Source organism: Lingula anatina, chromosome 3 (assembly GCF_051362555.1).
Source record: "Lingula anatina isolate TDL-2025a chromosome 3, LinAna3.0, whole genome shotgun sequence".
Taxonomy (NCBI): domain Eukaryota; kingdom Metazoa; phylum Brachiopoda; class Lingulata; order Lingulida; family Lingulidae; genus Lingula; species Lingula anatina.
In genome coordinates, this window is record NC_141769.1 from 17,303,158 (window position 1) to 17,316,177 (window position 13,020).

At 39.4% G+C, this 13,020-nt stretch overlaps 1 non-coding gene across 1 annotated transcript; it reads left to right on the forward strand.

The window, feature by feature from the left end:
* Positions 1-12,505: 12,505 nt before the first annotated feature.
* Positions 12,506-12,579, forward strand: Trnan-guu (transfer RNA asparagine (anticodon GUU)). Its single transcript has one exon. It is a non-coding gene; the product is annotated as a tRNA-Asn (tRNA).
* The last annotated feature ends 441 nt before the right edge of the window (positions 12,580-13,020 follow it).

A 13,020-nucleotide genomic window follows, 5' to 3' on the forward strand; every position in this document is an offset into this window, starting at 1 on the left:
TATATCTGAAATGTCAAACTATCATGGAATCACTATATATTTTTCTGTCAGCAAAAGAAAACATTGTTTTCTCTTGCACCAAGTACTTGTACAAAATGAAACATTTTGTCAATTTTCCTAGGGAACATACGTTACCTAGTATTAGCCATGACGCAGGCCCCATTAGTTACGGTTTAAATATTTATAAAAAAACGTCCTTACATCATATTTAATTTAACATGATTGAATCACTTCAAAACATATAAGAACACGTTATGAAAATAAAAATTAGGTGGCCTGGAACATACGTTACCGGAACATACGTTACCAGTGAAAATCTACTTGTGCCCGAAATTGGCTCTAAAAGAAAAACTAGCTTCTGTTTGAGATGTCAGGTGGTTCTTTCTGACGTCTGCTCGAGCTAAAGATTAGATGAGGTTAGTTACAAGTGTAAATAAATCCATAAAATCCTCAGTAACGATGTAGGCGAAGTAAATGATTTTGCCGTAATAAAATATTTAATTCAAATACAGAAATGAATGTCACAGACGGAAATAAATGTCAAACAAGACTATGCAAGAAAGAAATAATCGCCAACGAGCGCAGTGAGCGCAGTGCCATATACATTGATACCGAACGGAACATCATTATTTCAGAAAAATGCGAAAACAAGAGCTGAGATTAAAAAAAATATCGATCTCGTAAAAAAAAAAAAAAGAAAAAAAGAGGGTGACGCTTATTTGGAAGCGAAAGAAAACGGGTTCAAAATACTATGTAGGCCTACCTTCCGCCTCCTTATAAATGTCGTGAAAGACAAAAGAGGCATGCAAAGACTAAATCACGAAAACGTAGACTTCACCAAAGGAAAGAAGAGCTCCTAGCTGCTATAGAAGTTGCCGAGGCAAGTCCACGGCAATCACCACCTGAGAGACTTGTTGTGTGTGCGAGGTGGCCACAACGTGGAAACGATTGAGAAGAAACTGAAGGCAGTCACAATGAACAATTAAAGAACTACAGTCACAGGTTAATGAAAGAGGGAGAATGCTATCCGGCAACGATTAGCCATTGTAGAAGACGAAATACGGAACCACCTGAATTTTCCACATGCCCCAAAATTAAGACAGAACGCACCATACAGCAGGCTATGGACCCAAGCTAACACTGTGCAGAAGCAATTACTTTTATGTCTCCTCCATCCCAGTGTACCACAAACTTTCATAGTCTTATTTAGAACAAAAAGAAGGCAACAAAGAATATCGATTGTTCAAGATTTGGTCAAACAAGGCCGCTTTTATTTTATAACGCCACTACCCTAATTATTTTAGCAATAATAACAATGTAGCAAATTGTTGCCTTTATCCTTAGGGATAAAAATAATATTATATATACATATAATATCCAATAAGACTCATCATCCTAAAAATATGACTTATATAAAATGATTTTTTAGCTACAGTGGGTCAAGTTTAACGAGTTACACCTAGAAGTAAGATGAAATTTTTCATAATATAGTGGCTGAGAAGATTGCGAAGACGTACCGTTGTCTCAGATTTCTTTCAGCTGCTACTGGCATTTGCCGGAATCATTGGTCGAGAACTCGCGAAAAGGGGATGAACTTGTCGAAAAGTCGACGGATGGGAGTAGCAGGAAAAAAAGGCAAGCTGTATACGATTTTTTTGAACGAGACGACTAGAGGCCAAGAGCGCCGGTAACCAAAAAAAAAAAAAAAAAAAAAAAAATCATCCAGCACGTTGGCAATGTAAAAACACAGTATGAACATCTAAGAAATCTCAAGGAAACTTTTACAAGAAATCATGCAGCCTATAATTTGTCTTAAATAGCGACTGATAAGGACCGTAGAGACCCTAGAACTCTAAAGTGATACCTGTTTCTTATACTCACTCAATGGAAAGACTTTTAAAAAAACGTAATTTTGTGAGCCACTTACTTTTTATAGATGGAACACACATTATATATATATATACATTTTTTAATTCCCAAAAGTGCCGAAATCTGCAAGACAATTTACACTTTTCAGAGAGGATAGTAAAGCTCATTTTGAACGAATTCTCTGCTGTATTGGAAAACCTATAGGTGTGTTGAAAAAGGCTTCGTGGTAGGTAAGATGTTTCTGGGATCCGCCTTTCTTTACATGCAAATGATTAAGACGTTTGATACGCGGATCGTGTTTGTGTAAATATGTTATCACTTTTGATTTCTGAGTTACTTTTAAACACCTCAATATATTCCACGAAAAAAAAAGCGAAAAAATATCTTATCAATATTTATTAAACTCGTGTCCCGTATCTTTTCTATGGCTGTGGAACATACGTTACATTACGGTATGCGATGGATGCGAGGCGTAGTTGGTATTGTAACTAATATACCCAAAATTTGAAACTGCCAATGAGTTTTAAATTCACGACTAATATGACCAGTGGTAGATAACTTTTAGGTAACAAAGTTTTCAATTCTCTATACAATTGACAATTACTGCTATTGAAAGAGTCATCAACGTGGACATTGTAAAGAAAAATGATCTTTAGTTTGAAAGTAATTTTCCTAGATCTGGTCAATTTAAAAGTATTTTCCTATCACTTTTCCATTATTAATGACTCATAGGGTTCTGATAGTGTTTAGCTTCACAAATTTCCACAGCGCTCAACTAATGTTCGTGTTTGTATCAGGCGATTCAGTGGTAACGTATGTTCTTTCTTACGCTTTTTTCACTTCAAACGGTTATCAATTTATTTGCTTACAAAACAGAAACACGTGGGCGTAAAATTGGGACATTTGTGGATTTTTGTTCTATACACATGTAAGTTTTAAAAAATTGGATAATACATCGAATTCATTCAATTTCATTTTTTGAGACTTGAACTTGTGAAATGCACCTCTATATTGGGTTTGGGTGTAGAGCGTGTGCGCAACATAGCGAACCTTTCGAGATTCCGAGCCCAGCTCATTCTGTGTGAAGTTATGATTATAGGAAAAGGCATTCATGAACACCTGAAAGTACAACTTTACGGACGAGACCTAGGACATGTCAAGGAATTCAAGCTTAACGGCTACCGCTCGGAAGATGCGACAAGTGTTAAAAAAGACGCGGACAAAAATTTAGAGTGCATTGGCTAAACTGGATAGAATGTTGTAATAAATCCATTTAATATACTTATACAAGTTCCAAATAATGAGCTGAAAAGTGAACAAAATGAAACGAAAATGAAACTGTAAAAGAACTAATAGTGAAAGGCATTTGAATGCTGGCCTACGGGTGCGAGAGTTGGACATTGTTAGAAAAAAAATGAATAAATGATCATGGCTTTTGTATGTAAGAGCTACAGGAGACTGCTGGGTATCAGCTGGAGTGAAAAGGAACAAATGACTATTTGCATGACCGAAGCCAGAAATTCCAAAGGTGGCGGGTGGGGGTCTTTTTCTGAAAACAAGTGGACCTTTTAATATAAAAACTGCAGCATGTACCAAGATCAAATTTTACACAGCGGACTTTTTCCCAGCAAAAAGGGTGATTCTTTTGACCCCCCGACCCCCCCCCCCTCCGGCTATGGGCCTGATGTGTGGAGCAAAATCGGGAGCAAATTTGAGGACTGTAATATCCCTCTAATCATTTTACAAGGCCCGTAGCCAGCAATTTCAAAGGGGGGTTTCTTTTTCTGAAAAAGTGGACCTTTTCCCATATAATCCCCATGTACCTAGGTCAAATTTTACCCAAAGTGGACCTTTTTCCAGCAAAAAGGGGGGTTCTTTCGAACCACCCCCCCGGCTATGGGCCTGATGTGCGGAGAAAAAATCGGGAGCAAATTTGAGGACTGTAATATCCCTCTAATCATTATATAAATGCCACCTTGGAGAGAAAGGTAAGGTTCTGCGGACACCAAATAGAGATTAATTGCCAAATGTTCTTATTCAAGGCTGCTGCGACGAAAAAAGATGTCAAGGGAGGCTGATGAGGACTTTGGAAGCATGATATCAAGGAATGAATACGTTACAACATATGGGAGGCAGGCTGGCGAAATGAAGACCCTGTGAAATGGAGAGCAGATATCAAAGCTTGGATGGACCATGGAAGTATATGTCGTCTACGATATGATGCCCTGGGTGGACGTATAGACTTTGCTTTGATGGTGATGATGTTGATTCGAAGTAGGCATAGACCTACTATTTCCTCAAAGTTCCTTGAAATTTAAGATTTTACTGTGATCATTGTAAATTGTGAAATAATCTTGGCATTACACAGTCCATTTTCATTAACTTAAACGTACATTTCCATAGACAGAATGGGTCTACTTAAATCTACACAACTCTGCAGGGATCCTCGTTGCAGAGTGCTAAATTTGATTAACACGCTTCTACTGGCTTTAAGTAGAATAAAGAAAACCTTTTAAGTATATAGGTAGCCTACGTTGGAAACAAAAGAGGGTGTACGGCCGCATAGTGCAACTGATCGCAACTGCCAGGCATTTTGAAACCAAAGAAAATCGTGAACACGCATTTCGCAACCGCAACGCTTTTTGCAACCAGTATTTTTTCCTAAGTGCGTGAATCGGTTTGAGGTAGCCTACGAAGCGGGTAGAATTGGAAGGGGGACGCGGTTGCCTCGATTAGGTTCGTTGAATCTGATCAGGCTGCCCTTGGGGCGGACTTTGATATATATAGGCCTAAGCCTAATCTATTTCACATTGTAATTTCTTAGACCATAAGAGTTGAATAGAATCATAGGAGATAAACAAACCTAGGGATATGTATCGAAATTTTACTATACCGTGGGTAGGTGTGGCCGTCCCAGGGGGTGGTTGACTGTAATTTTTACTTCATAATTTCTGTTATTTACACATATCTTCAGAGTGAGGAAGTTAAAGCGCCAAAGAATAATTAACCTATGGATTAGAATGTGCATGGGCACTTCCAATTTTTTGTGACTAGGGGTGTGGCTGTCCCTAGGGGTGATTGATTGTAATTTTTCCATTGCAATTTTTGCTGTCTACCCTTAGATGTTTAGATGGAAGTTGAAACGTCTGGGATTAATAAACTTATCGTTAGGGATTTGCATGGGCACATTTTTTTTTTACTTGGGGTGTGGCCGCCCCTAGGGTCGGTTGCTTTTAATTTTTACACCCTAATTTATGGTAGCTATCTTTAGACCATTAGAGGAAAGAACACGGTCGTTGGGGATTAAATAACCTATCATAAGGGATGTACACTTGCATGATCACAAAAACCCAGAGGGATCAACACATCCCCAAAGACAGGTTTTTAAATCCTCATAGCCTTACGTTCCCAATTTTAATGGTCCAAGGGTAGATGGCAGAAATTTCAATGCCACATTAAATTCAACCGCCCCTAGGACCACACCCCAAGGAAAAAAAAAATAAAAAATTCCAATCGAACTGCCCTAGCTTCCACATCTCAAATATTAGGCCAACTGTTGCTATAGGCCTACGTACGTTTCATGTTTCTTACTCAAACGGCTGATACTATGGGTAGATAGCTGAAAAAACGATGTAAAAAATTACCCCCCTCCCCCAGGGACAACCACGCCCCAATTCACAATTAAAAGAGTATGGATTGCAAACCCCTAATGAAAGATTAATTAAACTCCGACGTATCAAGTAAGTTTTTAACTATGATGGTCTGAAAAGGAACAGTGTGAAATATCATATGCACCCCTGGGTTTGTAGCCTGACCAATGTCAGCGTACCTAGCAGAGGCTTGAACCCCGTCCCCTTTCCAATACTTCACACCATTTCAGCAAGGATTTTCAACTGTTGAAACTCCTTGGTTTCAGTAACTTGGAAAAATCTTGGCTGCTAATTGTGCTGCAGTTGCAAAATTTGTTTTCACGATTTTCTTTTGTTGCAAAATGCGTCGCAGATGCACAATGCGGCTCTACAGAGAGCATATCACATAATTAAGCTGATTACGCTCAGCAAGAGCTCAAGCAGAGTTGGGTTGATCCACAGAGACCGATATAGTGTCTTTATAGGAAAAGGGTCGTAGTGATCTGTTGTTCGCATTCATCTTCCTTACATTGTAGTGTATTAGCCTATGGATCGTTTACGCGTCACGCCAGGTGTCGCATGACACCTGGTACCATGTGACTTGACGCGGGAATCTTGAATGTAATAAAGCAGAACTCACAACAATGGCGACGAGGATGGTCACATTTTATTACGTTGAATGATAATTTTACGATTTTAAACAACATGGAGCCTCTATGCTCAAATGAAATTGACAATAGTTGTGAGGAAACACGGATTACACATATGGAAAACGAAATTAGACACTTGAACTCAAAATTTGAAGGACTATGTGAAAACGTTTATAAAATGACAGAAGGACTGCAGAAATTTCAAACAGAATTTATCTCATATATGAGACGTGACAATCCATCCTTATTGGAAAATTCAGCTGCACCCTTGACTCATGCTCAGCAAGGACACATTGAGATAAATGATCCTCATGATGCCGATGCTACACCTGTCTCTGTTACTTCAACGGAGTCTTCAACTCATGGTTTAGCTGAGCGAATAAGTTCAAATGCTGATTTTATACCAGACCCGGGGCAACCAGTTGTCAGTGACCCAACCGTTCCAGCGTACCGTTATGGACGTCAGAATTATGATGCGAGAGGGCCACATCTACAATTCTGTGAGGATGTACCCATATTTACTCCCACGCAAAGATCGCGGCCAGTGGACACTCCCCTGTATACTGACGAAAACCGACAACCACCTCCAACAGGTAGGTCATTTCCCATATACAATGAGTCACACATTACCTGCCCTCAGCCGCCCACCCGTTTTCAATCATATGATGGAAGTACTAACTTCTATTCATATTACGTAAAATTATGTTGCGTTGCTGAGAGCAAGGGATGGGGAGTCAAAGAAATCTATGAAATCATGATCACCTCACTAGAAGGTAAAGCCCTCGACGAGTTTGTAAAACTACCTCCTAACGAAAGAATGCACCTACACAGTGTTGTGGATACCCTTATGAAATGTTTCGGAAAAACTGAAAATTCATCATTGGCGCGAACAGAACTGGCCGCTATAAAACAAAAAGAAAACGAAAGCTACGAAGAATTTGGCTCACGTGTGAGAATATTAGCGTTGTCTGCCTACCGTGGTACTGGCCTATTCAATCAAATGGCCACTGAATCGTTTTTACGTGGGTGTTCAGATAAAGATTTAGTGGGAAAAGTGATGTGCATGAGACCTAGAACATTAGAAGAGGCGGTCGAAAATGCCCGTACGTGTGGAGCAAATATGCAAATTTTGGGGTTACGCAATGAAAATTGTAATAAGCAAGTGCGCAAAGTTATTTTTAAAGAACCCCAGTCTCCATGTACAGATCATATTGAGCGTCAAAATCCACCAAATGTGACTCGCGTTCAGTTTTCACCTCGTAGCTCGAGTCCTAATCGGGCAAAATCATTTCAGTCGAATGATGCAGAGCAGAGGTTGCAAAACATTGAATCCTCGTTGTTAGAATTGATTCAGTTATTCCGTCAGTCCGTGAACCAAACGCAAAAGGGCAATGACACTCAGTTTGGTACACCCCCTAGGGGCATCACAAGGTGCTATAATTGCCATGAAACGGGTCACATAAGCACAAATTGTCCCCAGAAAAACAGTGATTCGTTAAACCGCAACAGGTCGCCTGTGCGGTCCAACAATCGACCTCAGCTGCAGTAGGACCAAATCTGATCCCACACACCGTTTATTGTAATGGCATGGCCAAAGGCGAAAGTTTAGTGGTCCCCATACATGTCAATGGAATCAAAACTAACGCTGTTATCGACACGGCAGCGCAAGTGACCATAGTAAGTGACAAGCTGTTATCACAAATTACTGGAGAAATTACTTACGGCGGGTACCATGACATAAAAGGTATACCGCAGATTAGCTTACGAGCAAGAGAAATAAAAGGCCTAAAATTAGCAATTGGTTCAGAAGTGTATGAATGGACAGCACTTGCAGCTCCTATCCCAGACAATGTTTTATTGGGTTTAGATTTCTTGAAAATGTTTGAGTGTAACATCTGTCTGGAAAACAATTTCATATCGTTGACCAGACCAGATTCTTCAGATAGAAGACGCAATAAAGTTCATGCCTCTATAAGAAAAGGTAGTGACAATTATTTAGTGGCAAATCGTGTTATTTTATCAAAGAAAGTTGCTGTTCCACCGCATTCTGAGAAGTTTGTTCAGGTTCCCTTTGTGGCGGAAAGGAACAAAACCTTTTTACTCAACGCCCCTAAACATGATCAGAAGGGTCTTTCGGTGCCCTATGGGTTGATAAGCACCGATTTTACGGATGCTTGCCTCAGTTGTTCAATCGCTCTAAGGAATGAGACTGATAAGTCAATTACCTTAAAAGCAGGTCATGTGATGGGTGATTTGGAAGAGATTGAGCGTGTACTGGGATATCCTGAGAGTTTTGACAGTTCGAATGTGCACCAGTCTTTCTCGGTGTTGAAAGTTGATGTGAACTCTAACGATGTGGAGAATAATATTCCTGAACACGTGCGTGATTTGTGGAAACGATCTAGTGAGGATTTGTCTGATGAGCAGTCTCTCAAATTAGGCAATCTTTTGATAAAATATGCCGATGTTTTTTCCAAATCTGAATTTGATATCGGTCATTTTACAAAGATTAAACATAGAATTGATACCAACGAAGCAAAGCCTATTAAACAAAGACTGAGACGCACACCTCTGGGTTTCGAGCAAGAGGAAAAGGCAACATTAGATAAATTGTTAGCCGCTGACATTGTGCAACCCTCTTGTTCCGAATGGGCATCCTCTCCTGTTTTAGTGAGAAAAAAGGACGGCACTTTGAGATATTGCATAGATTTTCGTGCTTTAAATAAAGTGACCGTTAAGGATGTGTATCCACTACCGCAAATAGACGAATGCTTAGATGTTTTAGCGGGCACTCGGTATTTCAGCACTCTTGATATGAACTGTGCTTATTATCAGGTTGAAGTTGAGGAAAGCTCCCGGCCTAAAACCGCTTTTATGACCAAGTACGGTTTGTTTGAGTTTAAGAGACTACCGTTTGGTTTGACTAACAGCCCTGCTACTTTCATGCGAGCAGTCAATTCAGTTCTGCATGGTTTGACGTGGAGACAAGTACTCGCTTACTTGGATGATGTTGTTGTGCTTGGGAACAGTTTTGATGATTCTATAGCCAATATTGCACTGGTGTTGGATAGATTCAAAGAAAATGGATTGAAATTAAAACCATCCAAGTGTTCATTACTCAAAAGGAGTGTTCTCTATTTGGGCAAATTGGTAGATGAGAATGGCATTGCTCCAAATCCTGACAGTATAAAAGCAGTTCAACGTTGGCCACGTCCAAAATGTAAGAAAGATGTGGAAAGATTTCTTGGTCTAGTTAATTACCATAGAAGTCACATAAAATGTTTTGCTGCTATGTCTGGTATACTGTATGATTTGACCAAAAACAAAAGTGTTTTTAATTGGACTAATGAACACGAAGTTGCATTCAATGACTTGAAACAGGCTTTGGTCCATAGTCCCGTGCTGAGCTTTCCAGACAGTGATGGTTTATTTATTTTAGACACGGACGCCAGTGATACTTGTATTGGAGCTGAGCTCATACAGGTGCAAAATGACACTGAAAAGGTCATTAGTTATGGCAGTTTTGCTCTCACTCCTAGTCAACGTCGTTATTGCACGACTAAAAAGGAGCTTTTAGCAGTAGTCCGATTTACTCGGCAGTACAGGCACTATCTACTTGGTAGAAAGTTTGTAATAAGGACAGATCATTGCAGTTTGACTTGGATCATGCGTTTTAAATTGCTCAATGGTGTTTTAGCAAGGTGGATGGAGGAATTGGCCCAGTATGATTTCGAAATTCAGCACAGATCGGGAAAAAACCACAGTAATGCTGATTCATTGTCACGCATTCCTCTTCAGCACAAAGACTGTTATTACTATGAAGATGGTTGTGATGTGACAAAGTTACCTTGTGGAGGCTGTCATCACTGTACCAGGCTTCATGAAGAATGGGACAGATTTAATAAAGATGTCGATTACATAGGGCCCCTGTCTCTAAGAAGCGTGAAAACTGTTACACCTGCCGTAGACCCACCCAGGGAAAATACTGGGAATGTTGAATTGTTTGCAAAGTATACAGCAAGTCAACTCAGAGAAGCGCAATTAAAAGATAATCACTTATTAAAGGTGATAGGTTGGATTGAGGAAAATGTAAGTCCTTCTCAAGAGGAGTTGCAACTATGCTCGACAGCTGTGAAATTTTTATGGACAAACTTCAATTTGCTGTCCATGAAAGATGGTGTTTTATATTACAGCAGGTTTGATAAAGGCTCTTTTAACCCTCTTTTGGTATTACCCAAAGAATTTCAACAGGAAGCCTTATCATTGTGTCATGACCCTGTTATTTCAGGTCATCAAGGGATTGCTCGGACTCTTTATAAGTTGAGACAAAGTGTATTTTGGTATGGAATGACTACCGACTGCAAACTGTATGTCAATTCATGTGTGGCCTGTGAAAAAAATAAAAAGGCAAACAGGAAATTCAGAGCTGAATTGCAAAATTTCCATGCCGGTGCACCTTTAGAGAGAGTTCACATAGATATTTTAGGACCACTTACTCCCAGTAAATCAGGGAATAAGTACATTTTAGTTGTCGTATGTCAGTTCACTAAATGGGTGGAAGCGTATCCATTAGCGGACCAAACTGCAGATACGGTTAGCAAAACATTGGTAAACAATTTCATTGCTAGGTTTGGTTGTCCAACTATCATACATTCCGACATGGGTGCCAATTTTACAAGTGAATTGTTTAGTAATGTTTGTAGTTTACTGTCCATTAATAAAACTCAAACCAGTCCGTACAGGCCGAGTTCGAATGGCGCCGTCGAGCGTCAGAATAGGACTATCATGCAGTGCATACGGTGTTATTTGGAAGGACAGGACAGTAATTGGGATGAACATTTATCTTTAATTACAAGCGCAATCAGGGCGGTCCCTAACAGACAAACAGGTCTGACCCCAAACATGTTGATGTTTGGAAGGGAAACTAGACAGCCCATTGATTTTACGTTTGGTTTAAAATCTATTAAAGGAGATGTTGAACCAAATAGCTATGTCATGCAATTAAAAGAGAAGCTAGAGAGCGTTCACGAGTTGGCCAGAAAATGTCTCGGCGAAAATTTAAAGACACAAAAAGCGTACTATGACGCAAATGCCAGACAGACACAATATTGTAAAGGTGACCTAGTGTATAGATATAATAACATGTCAAAACCCGGTCGTTCAAAGAAATTACAGCCTGTATGGCTCGGTCCCTTCAAAATTATTGAGGTGCTTTCTCCAATTTTGTATAAGATAAAAACAAAAAGAAAAGTTGTGGTGGTGCATCATGATCACTTAAAGCCCTGTAAGGGAAGGGGGGCCCTAAAACCCTCCAAAGCTAAATGTGTGACTCCTCCTAATGTGGGTGATGACCAACCACAAGGTGATAGAACTGTCAAAGATGCTGTTGTTACGAGAAGTGGCAGAACAGTTATACCTCCAATACGTTATTGTTGAGAGGAAGACTCAGAACTAATGAGGTTATTATTAACAGATGTGACAGCGATATCCACTACAATACGTTATGCCAAGGACAAGTTACTGAGATAATGGGACATTTTCTGTGAACTCTATTGACTTTGAACAGAACATTGACTATGTTTTACATACATATATTGGCTACATTATACTGAGCCTGTATTTGCATTAAATATTCTATTCATACAAGTGACACAATTATATGTCGTTCACTTTATCAAGGCATTTGTAAAAGTTGTTTGTATTCTGAAGCTGTTTGGATGCACAGTACAGTCTTGTGAGTAAAGTGCATGTGTCATGTTGATAATGCAGATTTAGCATATGTGCCGTTTATGCAGTAATGCATGCACATTTATATATAAAAATATGGGACTTGAAAGTATGCACTGTTTAACACAACATGTTACCTTAGTTATAAGGAAATAATGTATTTATATGTGCCGTTAATATGTAATGTATATGCACAATTATTATTTACTATGCACAAAAATAGATCTCATTATCATTAACTGTGCTGATGTAAGGCATACAATACATATAACATTGTCATTTAAAGCAAGGGTTGACTAAGATGCTGTTGATAAAGTGTAATCCGTATGTATGTTAAAGTTATGTCAACAATTGTAATTAATTCACACTTATCTTAATTATCAGTGGTTTATATATAAGCATGTTTTGAAAATATGATGGGGAGGAATGTAGTGTATTAGCCTATGGATCGTTTACGCGTCACGCCAGGTGTCGCATGACACCTGGTACCATGTGACTTGACGCGGGAATCTTGAATGTAATAAAGCAGAACTCACAACAACATTGCAGTAGTTGTGAAATCACGTGATCATGGCCGCGTAGTATAGGACACCTTTATAGCATTTCTAAACAATGAATTCTTTCAGCGAAGTCTCTGTGGCGCAATCGGTTAGCGCGTTCGGCTGTTAACCGAAAGGTTGGTGGTTCGAGCCCACCCAGGGACGAGTTCTCATTTTCCTTTTTTATGTGGAAATTTCTACTAATCACCAGCGTCATCATCCCGATTCTCCGTATATTGAAAATTGTCAGCACACACCATGGACCAAGCCCCTGCATTTCTTTTTTATCAACTGCCATCCTTGTGACCTTTGTGAAACTTGTATGTTGATTTTCCATTCAAACCTCGGCCTGCCACGTTTTCTCTTTATTGGGACGCTTAGAAATGTTGATGTAAACAACACTGATTTTTCCAATCGCAGCTGGTGGCCCAGAAAAATAAACTTTCTACCTTAGATCTTGTTCAATAATTAACGCTTAAGTCTTATTTCCTCAAGAACATCATTGTCGTTCGTTCTCCTTTCCCACCACGAGATGCGTAACTTTCTTCTATAAATCCACACTTCAGCTGCATCTATTCGTTTTTCCTCCTCTTTTTTGATTACCCA